Here is a 12,722-nt window from a genome sequence, read left to right as displayed (position 1 = left end):
GGGATAAAGCCTACTCTATAAGGGTGGATTAACTTTTTAATGTGCTCTTGGATTAGCTTTGCTAGTGTTTCATTGAGGATTTTTGCATCTATGCTCATCAAAAATATTGGTCTGAAGTTTTCTTTTTTTTGTTGGGTCTCTGCCAGGTTTTGGTATCAGAATAATGCTCATCTCACAGAAGGAGTTGGGGGGAATCCTTCCTCTACTTTTTGGAATAGTTTTGTTAGAAATGGTATCAGCTCTTCTTTTATGTCAGGTAGAATTTACTTGTGAATATGCATGGTCCTAGTCTTTTTCTAGTTGGTAGGCTTTTTATTTTAATTTTTTTTAAGCAGAGTCTTTCTCTGTTGCCCAGGCTGGAGTGCACCAGTGTGATCTTGGCTCACTGCAACCTCCACCTCCAAGGTTCAAGTGATTCTCCTGCCCTAGCCTTCTGAGTAGCTGAGATTACAGGCACCCACCAAACTGCCTGGCTGATTGTTTTATTTTTAGTAGGATGGGATTTCACCATGCTGGCCAGGCTGGTCTCCAATTCCTGACCTCAAGTGATCCTCTTGCCTTGGCCTCTCAAAGGGCTGAGACTACAAGCATGAGCCACTGCCCCCAGAAGTTTGTAGGCTTTTATTACTGATTAAACTTTGAAACTCATTATTGGTCTGTTCAGCATTTCAATTTCTTCCTGGTTCAATAATGGGAGGTCATATGTTTCCAGGAATTTATTTATTTCTTGTAGGTTTTCTAGTTTGTGTACACAGATGTGGTCATAATAGTTGCTGAGGGACTTTTGTATTTCTTAGGGTTGATGGTAATGTCCCTTTTGTCATTTCTTATTGTGTTTATTTGTGTCTTGTCTTTTTTTTTTCTTTATCAGTCTCGCTAGCAGTTCATCCATTTTTTTTTTATTCTTTCAACAAGCAAATTATTTTGTTGATCTTGTGTGTGGTTTTTCACATCTCAATTTCCATCAGTTCATCTTTGATTTAGGTAATTTATTGTCTTTTGTAATCTTTAGAATTGAGTTGTTCTTGTTTTTCCGGTTCCTCTAGATGTGATGTTAAGTTGTTAATTTGAGATCTAACTTTTTGATGTGGGCATTCAACACTATAAACTTTTCTCTTACTGCTTTTGCAGAGATTGTGGTATATTATATCCTTGTTCTCATTAGATAATTCATTAATTTTGGCCTTAATTTCATCGTTTACTCAGAAGTTATTCAAGAGTAGGTTGTTTAATTTCCATGTAATTAAGAAATGACCTCCTCCTTAGTACAGACTTCTAGTTTTATTGTGTTGTAGTTCAAGACTGTGGTTGGTATGTTTTTTTCTATTTCTATGAATTTGCTGAGAATTGTTTTATGGCCAATTGCGTGGTCAATTTTAAAGTATATTCCATGTGCCAATGAGAAGAACGTATATTCTATTGGGTTTGTGTGGGGAGCTCTGTAGATGTCTATTAGGTCCATTGGTCAAGGGTTGAGGTTTTTTTTTGTTTTTTTTTGTTTTTTTTTTTTTGAGACAGAGTCTTGCTTTGTCTCCCAGGCTGGAGTGCAGTGGCGCGACTTCAGCTCACTGCAACCTCCACCTCCCTGGTTCGAGTGATTCTCTTGCTCAGCCTCCCAAATAGCTGGGACTACAGGTGCCCATCACCATGCCTGGCTCATTTTTTGTATTTTTAGTAGAGACAGGGTTTCATCATGTTAGCCAGGATGGTCTTGATCTCCTGACTTCATGATCCGCCTGCCTTGCCCTCCCAAAGTGTTGGGATTACAGATGAGAGCCACCGTGCCTGGCCAAGTGTTGAGTTTTTTTGTAGGTCTCTAAGAACTTCTTTTATGAATATAATTGCTCCTGTGTTGGGTGCATGTATGTTTAGGATAATAACATTTCCTTGTTGAATTAAACCCTTTACCATTATGTAATGTCCTGCTTTGTCTTTTTTGATTGCTGTTGGTTTAAATTTTGTTATGTCTACAATTAGAATAGAAATCCCCACATCAGAGTTCTGATCCACCAGGCTCCCCACATTAGTTTTGTTTTCTGTTTGCCTGGTAGATTTTTCTCCATCCCTTTACTTTGAGCCTATGGGTGTCATTCATATGAGATGGCTGTCTTGAAGGTAGCATACAATTGTGTCTTGTTTCTTCATCCAACTTGCCACTCTGCAACTTCTAATTGGAGCATTTAGCCCATGTATATTCAAGTTTAATATTGATATGTTTCGATTTAATTCTTCTAAGGTGTTGTTAGCTGTTTGTTATGCAGACTTGATTGTGTGGTTGCTTTATAGTACAAGTGGTCCATGAACTAAAGGTGTTTTGGTGGTGGCTGGTAACAGTCTTCTGTTTCCCTATTTAGCACTCCCTTAAGGTCCTGTTGTAAAGCAGGTCTGGTGATAATGAATTCCTTTAGCATTTGCTTGTTTGAAAAAGATATTGTTTCTGTTTCACTTATAAAACTTAGTTTGACTGTATGTGAAATGCTTGTATACAGTTTTGTTTTGTTTTAAGAATGCTGAATATAGACCCTCAATCTCTTCCAGCTTGTGGGGTTTCTGCTAAAAGGTCTTGATGGGGTTCCCTTTGTAGGTGACCTGCCCCTTCTATCTAGCTAGCTTTCATATTTTTTTTCTTTCTTAGCAATGGCAATTGTCTTCTTGTTTATCATCTTGCAGGGGTTTGCTGCATTTCCTAAATTTGAATGCTAGTCTCTCTGTCAAGGTTGGGGAAATTTCCGTGGTTGATATCTTCAAATATGTTTCCCAAGTTGCTTGCTTTCTCTCTCTCTCTTTCAGGGATGCCAGTGAATGGGAGATTTGGTCTCTTCACAGGTCTGTATTTCTTGGAGGAATTCTTCATTCTTTTTAATTCTTTTCCTTTATTTTTGTCTGACTAAGTTAATTTGGAGAACTGATCTTCAAGCTCTGAAATTCTTTCTTCAGCTTGGTCTATTCTGTTGTTAATGCTTGTGATTTTATTATGAAATTCTTTTAGTGTGTTTTCCAGCTCTATCATTAGTTTGTTTTTTTCTTAAAATGGCCATTTCATCTTTCATCTCCTGTAATGTTTTGTTGTATCCCTTGGAATCTTTAAGTTGAGTTTTGACATTCTCCTAATTCTCAATGATATTCATTCTGATGCATATTCTGAATTCTGTATCTGCCACTTCTGCCATTTTAGCCTAGTTAAGAACCATTGCTGGAGAACTAGTGCAGTTGTTTAGAGTTAAGAAGACACTCTGGCTTTTTGAGTTGTCAGAGTTCTTGCCCTTGTCTTTTCTCATCTGTGTGGGCTGATGTTTCCTTAGTATTTGAAGATGCGTTCCTTTGGATGGGTATTTTTGCTTTTATTTTCTTTGATGTCCTTGGGGGTTTGATTGTAGTGTAAGGTGTGTTCAGCTCACTGTCTTGACTCTGAAGATTTCAGAGGGCCAAGGCTCAGTCAGTATTCCTAGGCTGCATGCTCTATCTCTGGAAGATTGGCATCAGGTCTTTGTTCTCTAGCCCCTTGAGGTTAGAAACCTGCTGCACTTAAGGAGCTGAAGTTTTCTTGGTCCACTGGCAGCAACACTCTGATGGGGGGATGCCAGCAAAAGCACTTTGTCAGGGTGGTGGCAGCGGAATCTGTGCTTGCTCATGTGTGCCGGGACCCATGGCAGCATGGTGAGTTGCACAGTGTAGGCTGGGGTGAGATGCTGGGGGAAGCCTTTGCCTTAATTTTACAGGTGTTATATACTGGCAAAACATTTTGGTGTATTTTGGGCTGCAGCCCAGAAGGAGGTGCTTAAGAGTGTTAGCCAGCAGCTTAACTCTTTTCCTGCTGCATAGCTCTTTTGTGTTTTGGTGCAGTTGCAAGTAGTGCTCTGTGGTGGAGGGGAAAGAGATGGCCCTCTTACCTAGTCCACTCCTGGGTCTTGCAGGAGCTCGCTCTGATCACTGGTCCACATCCACATTGCCTCTGCGAGTGTTCTGATCCACGAGGCTCCCTTGTGCAGGGGCCATGGTGGGCAAACAGGCTGTATCCTTGACAGATCGGCCCTGCAAAGGGAGGCACAGCCTGCTTCTTCACCAGCCTGCAAAGCTGGGCATCTCGCCTCTTTCAGTGATCCAAGAGTGAGGGCTCCTCCCTGCTTGGGCAGCAAATCTGAGTTGACTAGGAGCTGCGGGGGTGGATAGGGTCACCAAATCTGCTTTTCAGGTGCTTCCCAGGGAAACACAATGTTTTGACTTCTCACATAGTTCAGGCAGAAGCAGGACAGCTGGGCTGGAAGCAGATGTGGCTCACATGGGTGGGAGAGGCACAGATACCCTGCAGTCTGGCCGTTTCCCAGGAGTTCCAACAGGAAGTTGCCATTTTATAAGCCTATTTCCTCAACAAGACTCTTATCTAAAAATGAGGTTTGACTGTACACTGCATATGTGCATGTGGGTGCTCATTGGACAGAATCTATGTTACATGAGAGAGAAGCCAGAATATACACTGAGTTCCACCCACCCCAAGGTAGAAAATGAGGGCATTACTCTGTGACCCTGTCAGCCACACTAGGAACTCTAGTTTTACTAAAGCTTATAACAATTATCATTTTATAGAAAATATTCCTCAAGTTTTGCATGAACAAAATAAAGCAGTTACAATTCAAAGAGGGAAAAGGTGATCAGTGTAGAAATATTGTAATAGAGTATGTTACATTCACATGGTTTCTTACCTGATTTGTGCTGCTTTCTAACTCCGGTTTTTATTATCTGCTGAATGAAATGGTTGTCTCTACTCTCAGCCGCCACATGTGTCTGCTAAAAGGACAGTTCTGCTATCTATCTCCAATATTTCTATAGTTGTGTCAAAACATCTAATCTACTGCCTTCCTCCAATTCCCTAGTTACTGATTTCTTTCACTTTATAAATCTTAACTACTATTTAAATGAGATTTGATATGGAGTGGAGTTAACCAAATGTGTACAGACCTTAGTTGATCAATTAATAAAAATAATTTCATTCATGTAGAATAACAAAAAAATTGAGTTAAATTATTTATCAAGCCCAAACGCAGATTTTTTTTTAAATGGTAGCTATGGGATACCCACTGAAATCATTGAAGGCAGAATATAAAAACTCTTTAGTCCCATAAACTTCTTTTTTCTTTTTTTCTGAGATGGGGTCTTTCTTGGTCACTCCGTTTGGAGTGCAGTGGCATGATCATAAGCTCACTGCAGACTTGAACTTTTGGGTACAAGTATTTCTCCCCCCTTAGCCTCTAAAGTAGCGGTGACTCCAGACACCTGATGCCATATCTGGATAATTGGTTTTAAAAAATTGTTTTAGGCTGGGCACGGTGGCTCACACCTGTCATCCCAGCACTTGGGAGGCCAAGGCAGGCGAATCACGAGGTCAGGAGTTTGAGACCAGCCTGGCAAACATGGGCAAACCCCTACTCTAATAAAGGTACAAAAATTAAGTGGGTGTGGTGGCACGCACCTGTAGTCCCAGCTGTTTGGGAGGCTGAGACATGAGAATTGCTTGAATCCAGGAGGTGGAAGTTGCAGTGAGTAGAGATCACACAACTGCACTTCAGCCTGGTGAGACAGCAAGACCCTGTCCTCTACCTCCCACTGAGAAAAATTATTTTGGAGATGGGGATCTGTCCTATGTTGCTCAGGCTGGTCTTGAACTTCTGGACTTAAGTGATCCTCCTGCCTTAGCCCCTGGAATAGTTGGGATTACAGGTGTAAGCCACCATGTTTGGCTCATGAACTTATATTTATGAAGTTGAAAATTTTCACACATTATCATTTATCCATCTTTAATAGACTTTATTTTTTAAAAGTTTTAGATTTAAAAAATTTTGACAATATAGCATAAAGATTTCCTGTAAATGCTACACCCAGTTTTCCCTATTATTAACATCTTACTTTTATATGATACCTTGGCACAATTCATAAACTATTATTGACACATAATTATCTAACTTTTTTTTTTTTTTTTTTTTTTTTTGAGACAGAGTTTTGCTCTGTGGCCCAGGCTGGAGTGCAGTGGTGAGATCTCAGCTCACAGAGTCTTCGCCTCCAGGGTTCAAGCAATTTTCCTGCCTTAGCCTCCCAAGTAGTTGGGATTACAGGTGTCCACCATAAAGCCTGGCCAATTTTTGTATTTTTAGTAGAGATGGAGTTTCACCATGTTGGCTAGGCTGGTCTTGAACTCCTGGCCTCAGGTAATCTGCCTGCCTCTGCCTCCCAAAATGCTGGGATTACACGTGTGAGCCACCGCACCTGGCATCCTCAGTTTTTACATAATGTCCTTTATCTATTCCAGACGACTATGCGAGATACCACATTACATTCACTTGTCTTGTCTCCTTAGGCTTCTCCTTGCTGTGGCGGTTTCATAGGCTTTTCTTGTCTTTGATGACCTTTACAGTTTTGAGTAATGTCACCCACTTTGTAGTCACCCTGCTATTGAAATTTATTTCATGTTTTTCTCATGATAAGACTGAGATCACACTTTATAGGAAAGACCACAGAGGTAAAGTGCCATTTTTTCATCACACTTTGTCCCCAGGTACATTTTATCAACATGATTTCTGACAGTTGATGTTGACCTTGATTACTTACTGAGATAGTGTTGTCAAGTTTATCCATTGTAAAGTCATTCTTATTTTTCTTCTGCCTCCTTTTCATATTGTATTTTTTGCAGGTCTGTATGTGCAGCCTACACCTTAGAAGTGTGTAAGTATGTTCTTCATTTGTGACAGTGGAATATCTAAGCTGATTATTTGAACTTCTTCATAGGGAATTTGTCTCTTTCCTCCCATTAATTTATTCTATGTTTAATTTGTATCATGGATGTGTATGTGTTTAAACATTGGATTATAATCCAATACTACTTGCTTTTGTTGCTCAAAATGTTCAGATCGGCCATTAAGAGCTGTTTTTGGCTCCTGTGATCTTTCGACATATCTCCATTAATGTATCTTTTTCTTTTCCTTTTTTTTTTCCCAGCATGCCCTTACTCTGTATTACAAAATGCTCCAGACTTGTGTATATTTCTTGCTGCACCCTAGAATCAGCCATTTTTACAAGTATCACTGATTCCTTTTATGGAGAATGACACTGGAAATCAAGATCTGGCTACTAAGTGTGTTCTTTGCTACTGGGTTGTCATTTCTTTTAAGGCTCCCAAGCAGACAGAGCACATAAATATATGACACACATGATATTTTATTTGGCTGTGGAACTCTGTATCTATGTGATAAGAATTTAATTGTTTCTGATTAAAACTTCTTGTAACTAGTTCTACAAAGATATTTTAATTACAACTGATATAAAGAAGATTATCCTTTGGTATGAGAGAGTGATAAGTTGGCTTGATAACATTTTTATAGACATATCTAAGTTTTTACATATTTATATTCATTCAAATTTTATAACTTCCTATCAAGACCATTATGATACAGTTTTTGTCCTATAAATTCTGACATGGTCTTTGCCCCAAATAGTAAAATTTGACATGACTATAAGACATGTTCTACAAAGTAATAAAAAGCAATTAATTTAATGAGAAAGGAGAATCATTGGTCTTTAGAAGTGAAATTGAAATGCAACTTAAAGATCAAGATTTCTGTTGTTTCTATTTGAGTCAGTTGTCACTTTATTAATTACTATCTATTAAAAAAGCTGTCAGAATCAGAATTTTGTAATTCATAAGTTCAAAATCATGCTATTGGCATCTATAGAAAGTACAACTAATAGACTGAATTTTACTTCCTAAAAGTAAGTGTATTATGTAAACCTGTTCAATAATAATAAAACTGATATACAAAGTCATTGCCTTTCTTACAGTAAGTTACATGAAACTAATTAGATTATTGTTTAGTTTCCGTGACTCTATTTGTTGCATATTTTAAATGACAAATGTAATTATTTTGTTTTATATTATTTAGACTGTTGTATCAGAAGTTGTGGAATTCTACAGTTTCTGAAGTATATGGGTTTTATCACAAAAATTTACATTTGTTCAAATCAATTTATTGCAATATAGATTAATACAGCACAGAAGTTAAAATGGTAAAGTAATTCTTTACTTTTGTTTGCATAGGTTAAAAGACAAGATTGTCTAAAATATCAGCTTATGAGGTTATGAAACTACTACATTCATTTTAATCCAGTATCCTTAAAAATATCTTCCTCATTCTTACAGAATGTATATAGTATATAGCCGTTTAACACTTGTATGATAGACACATAATGATCGTGATCATCCATTTCAGATAATTCTTTGTAAGTTGTCAAATCTTGCTGAAAAAGCATACTCTGGAGAAGTGACTTTTTTTTGCTTGCTTTGCACTTCACTGACTTAGACAGGGATCTAATAGAAGTTGTAATTGGCTTCTCTGATCGACAATGAAGAGCACATTTCTTACTGCTTTGATTCTCTTTGTGGATTGATAAATGCTGTGAGATATGGGACTATGCTGAAGTGAAGTGTGCTAATGTGAGGGGAATGTGAGCTAATGACTTACTAAGCACTACAGGGTGGCAGTCGACTCATTTTTTGGTCCCAGTTCTTTACTGCTTCATTTTATCCACTTTTGGAAAGGTTCTTAATCTTTCTGGCTCAATCAACAAAATAAGAACTATATTTACCTGACTTATGATACATGACTTGGGTGTAACGGGCCATTTTTAATGGGAAGAGGCAGTAACCATTTGTTAAATGATACCCTTGGCTCCTGGAAAAGTTAATAAAGTTTCCCCAAAGCACTTAACCTCCTTCAAATGAATAATTTATCTCTGGGAGAAACTATCTCAATGATTATTGACACTAGGTCTAACATTTTATCAAAAAGAAGATACCGAATCATTTGGTTAACTATCAAAAACCTCTAGATGAAAATCTTGCTACAGATTGATCTTAAATTATTTTTAAATAATTGAATCTGAATGTGGTACTGAAATATTCTTGTTTAACAGTATTTCTTTAAAAGGAACATCTGAACTATTTTATGGTAAGACATTAGGTCTACAAAGAAGCTTTAATTTGTAAATGTTTATAAGCTATAATTACTAATTAGTTTTTACCTCCCCCTTCTTTACTGTAAATAGATTCTTTAATCTTCATTTTCTCAGTAGGCATCTAAAATGCCAAATGATTTTTTTCCCCCAAAGGCCTACTCTTATCAATAATAAATTAGTAATGGAGCTTACAAATACAGAGCAACTTACTTATTCCTAGTACATAATTATCCATACAGATGTGCACAATCAGTACACACATGTGTAAGAAAATATAAATGAGTATGGTTTTCTTTCTTTCATTTACCTTTATTTACTTTTATGTTTTTACTCTATATGTTTTATTGCAGATATTATATATCCAAATGCATAGTAAATCCTAGTGCCTTCCTTTAAAGTAAAACACGTTAATTTGTTGTTGGTGGTCGTGGTGAGGGGGAGTTTCACTCTTGTTGTCCAGGCTGGAGTGTAATAGTGCTATCTTGGCTCACTGCAACCTCCGACTCCTGGGTTCAAGTAATTCTCTGGCCTCAGCCTCCTGAGTAGCTGGGATTACAGGCTCCCACCACCATGCCCAGCTAACTTTTGTATTCAGTAGAGACAGGGTTTCACCATGTTGGCCAGGCTGGTCTTGAACTCCTGACCTCAGGTGATCTGCCTGCCTTGACCTTGCAAAGCGCTGTGATTACAGGCATGAGCTGCCACACCCGGCCAAAACATGTTAATTTTTAAATAGCAAGAGCCTAGATAAAAGTCTAGATATCATTTGCAATAAATCAATAAATATTTGCTGGGTTATATAAAGGTAGAAGGTGTCGCATTGGATATCAAAGTTCTGCTATTAACTAAACCAAACACTCAGGAGTATGTGGCAGGTTGGAGTCAGAAATTTTAAATTCTATAATGTAAATTGAAAACCATTTATAATTAGTCTAGTAATTGTTTACATTTCTGAATTTCAATTTCTTCCTTTCACTATAAAGGGAAAAGACAGTCCAAAAAGAAAAAAAAATCACTTTAGTGCTCTTTCAGTTTATAATTCACAAACATTCACATACATGATCCCATTTTACTTCATAACACTCTATAAAGTATAGAAAGCAGACACTATTATCACCGTTTAGTAGATGAGAAAATCATATTTTAAAAAAATTGTAATTAATATGCTAAAGACACCTAAGTATCAATAGTAATAACGTATCAGAATAAAGCATGAACGATATTTTGGGCCCCAACTTTTACCTTGCTGTAAACGTTGTGGCTACTACTGCAAGTAACATGGATCCTGTGACACAAAATGTTGTGGCTTAAATGTAAAGGGGAAGAGTTTTTTATTTCCAAGCATCTATAAAGCATATTAGCTATAATTTTTTGCCAAAATATTGTTTTAGCGTATTGCCTCAGCTTTCCTTCAACTGAAAAAAAAATCATTTAGGAAAGAAAAATACAACCATACTTCAGATTAATATAATTGTACTTCAGTAGTAATATTTCGTTATCATATTTAAAATTTCAAGTCAAAGATTGTAATGCTACAGCATATTCTCTGTACCAGATCAGGGAGTGAAAGGTTTGCAAGCTACCAAAGAATGCCTATGTTTTTAAGGCATTGTTAAAATGTGCTTCCTCCACTTTGTTTTCAACAGTTAATGCTAGGTTGGTTTCATAACAATATCCAGAGAAAGCTATTTTCTTTCTAATATGGCAAGAGAGAAATTGTATGTTTCCTCTAAGTATCAAAATCTTTGTATAATCATTTTACAATATCTATTTTAAAATGTTTCTGTATTTTCCTAAGATACACTTGCAATTCTTATTAAGTAAAAATACATCAAGGATATCAACAACCACAGACATATACACCCAATAAGGTAATGAAAATAAGTTTTTTGTTTTTGTCTTTAAAATTTTTTTTTATAGATTTAGGGGTACAAGTGCAGTTGTGTTATGTGGGTATATCATATAGTGGTGAAGTTTGGGCTTTTACTGCATCAATCAGCTGAATAGTGAACATGGTGCCTTGTAGGTAGTATTTCATTTCTCATTCCCCTCCCAGCCTCCCACTGTAACTGGGGGAAGGGAGCAGGTTGCAGGGGTGTTCCAAAGATGCTCACTGTTCCCCAATCAGACATGTTTTCCCAGGTCCTTGGGCCTCACTCACCCAAGAATGGGGAGAGAGCCTGGTGGCACGGGGATCTTGTTCAAGTAAGTATCAGACCCACAGACTTTTGCAGAAAAGCAATTTATTAGGTAGAGAGAGAGAGAGAGAGAACCAGAAAGAGAGAGAGCTCCCATGCTGTTGTGGGAGGGGATCCAGAGATGGAGTCCCCACAGGTAAAGAGAGAAAGAGAAGGCTCCCACACTGCCATGGGAGGGGATCCCAGAGAGGGAAATCCTATAGGTAACAGAGTGGGGAGAAATTAACTGGAGTTACTCCCTCCGCATTTAAGTTCTCCTCCAGTAAGAAAAGCTTTTCCAAACTTCCTCTGGAGTGATTGATTTTTGACTCTGATGCTGGATTGGCTGCCTGGCTTGCAATAGAGCACCTCCTTCCAAGGCTTTTGGCAGTCTCTCTAAACAAAGGAAGCTCACCTGGGCTGTTTACCTTCCCATGGGAAAGTTAGACAAAGAACTCTAGGCTCCCGGATGTGGGGTGGATAGAGGTATGGCTTGGGAAGTTCTTGCCTTTGAAACCACGCCCCCTGTGGACCTGGGAGGTGAAGTTAACATAGTCCCTCACCACCTTTCAGAGTCTCCAGTGCCCATTATTACATTTTGTATGTCCATGTGTACCCATTATTTAGCTACCACTGAGAAGTGAGACCAAGCAGTTTTTGACTGTGTCTGAGACATTTCACTTAGGATATAACCTCCAGTTCCATCCATGTTGCTGCAATAGACATAATTTTATTCTTTTTATGGTTGAGTACTATTCCATGATATATGTATGTGTGTGTATATATATATGTACACACACACAAAAAAATTGTGTTGTATATATATTCCTATATACGCCCCACCCAGTTTTCCCTATTATTCATATCTAACATTAGTGTGTTACAGTTGTCCCTATTGATTAATTTTGGTAAGTTATTCTTAGCTAAAATACATAGTTTATTCAAATTTTCTTAGTTTTTACCTAATGGTCTTTCTCAGTTCCAGGACTCTATCTAGGGTACCATATGGTATTTAATATCCTTGAAAAACATTATGCTTGAGTAATGCTTTATATGTACTCCATATATGCTTGAGTTCCTTTCTGGGCTCTCTATTCTGTTCCGTTGGTGTACATGTCTGTTCTTATGCCAATACTATGCTTTTAAAATTACTAGAGCTTTATAATATAGCTTGAAATCATGAATTATGAAGCCTCCATCTTTTTCTTTTTTTTCCTAAAGATTGTTTTTGCCGTTTGGGGTCTTTTTTGGGTCCATACAAACTTCAGAAGAGTTTTTCTATTTTTAGAGAGAAGGACTTTGATGGGGATTGTGTTGATTCTGTAGGTCACTTGGGCATTATGGACATTTTAACAATATTAAGTCTTTGATTCCATGGATATGGAATATTTCTTCATTTATTTGTGTCTTCTCCAAATTCTTTCATCAATGTCATAGTTTTCAGTGTACAGATCTTTTATCTTCTTGTTTAAATTTATTAAATATTTTTGATGCAATCATAAATAGAATTGATTTTCTTAATTTCTTTGATAGATAATTTGTTGT

The sequence above is a fragment of the Sapajus apella genome, unplaced genomic scaffold (assembly GCF_009761245.1).
Source record: "Sapajus apella isolate SASKATOON/1434 unplaced genomic scaffold, GSC_monkey_1.0 scaffold9, whole genome shotgun sequence".
Lineage (NCBI taxonomy): Eukaryota > Metazoa > Chordata > Mammalia > Primates > Cebidae > Sapajus > Sapajus apella.
Note: the sequence above shows the minus strand (reverse complement) of the source record.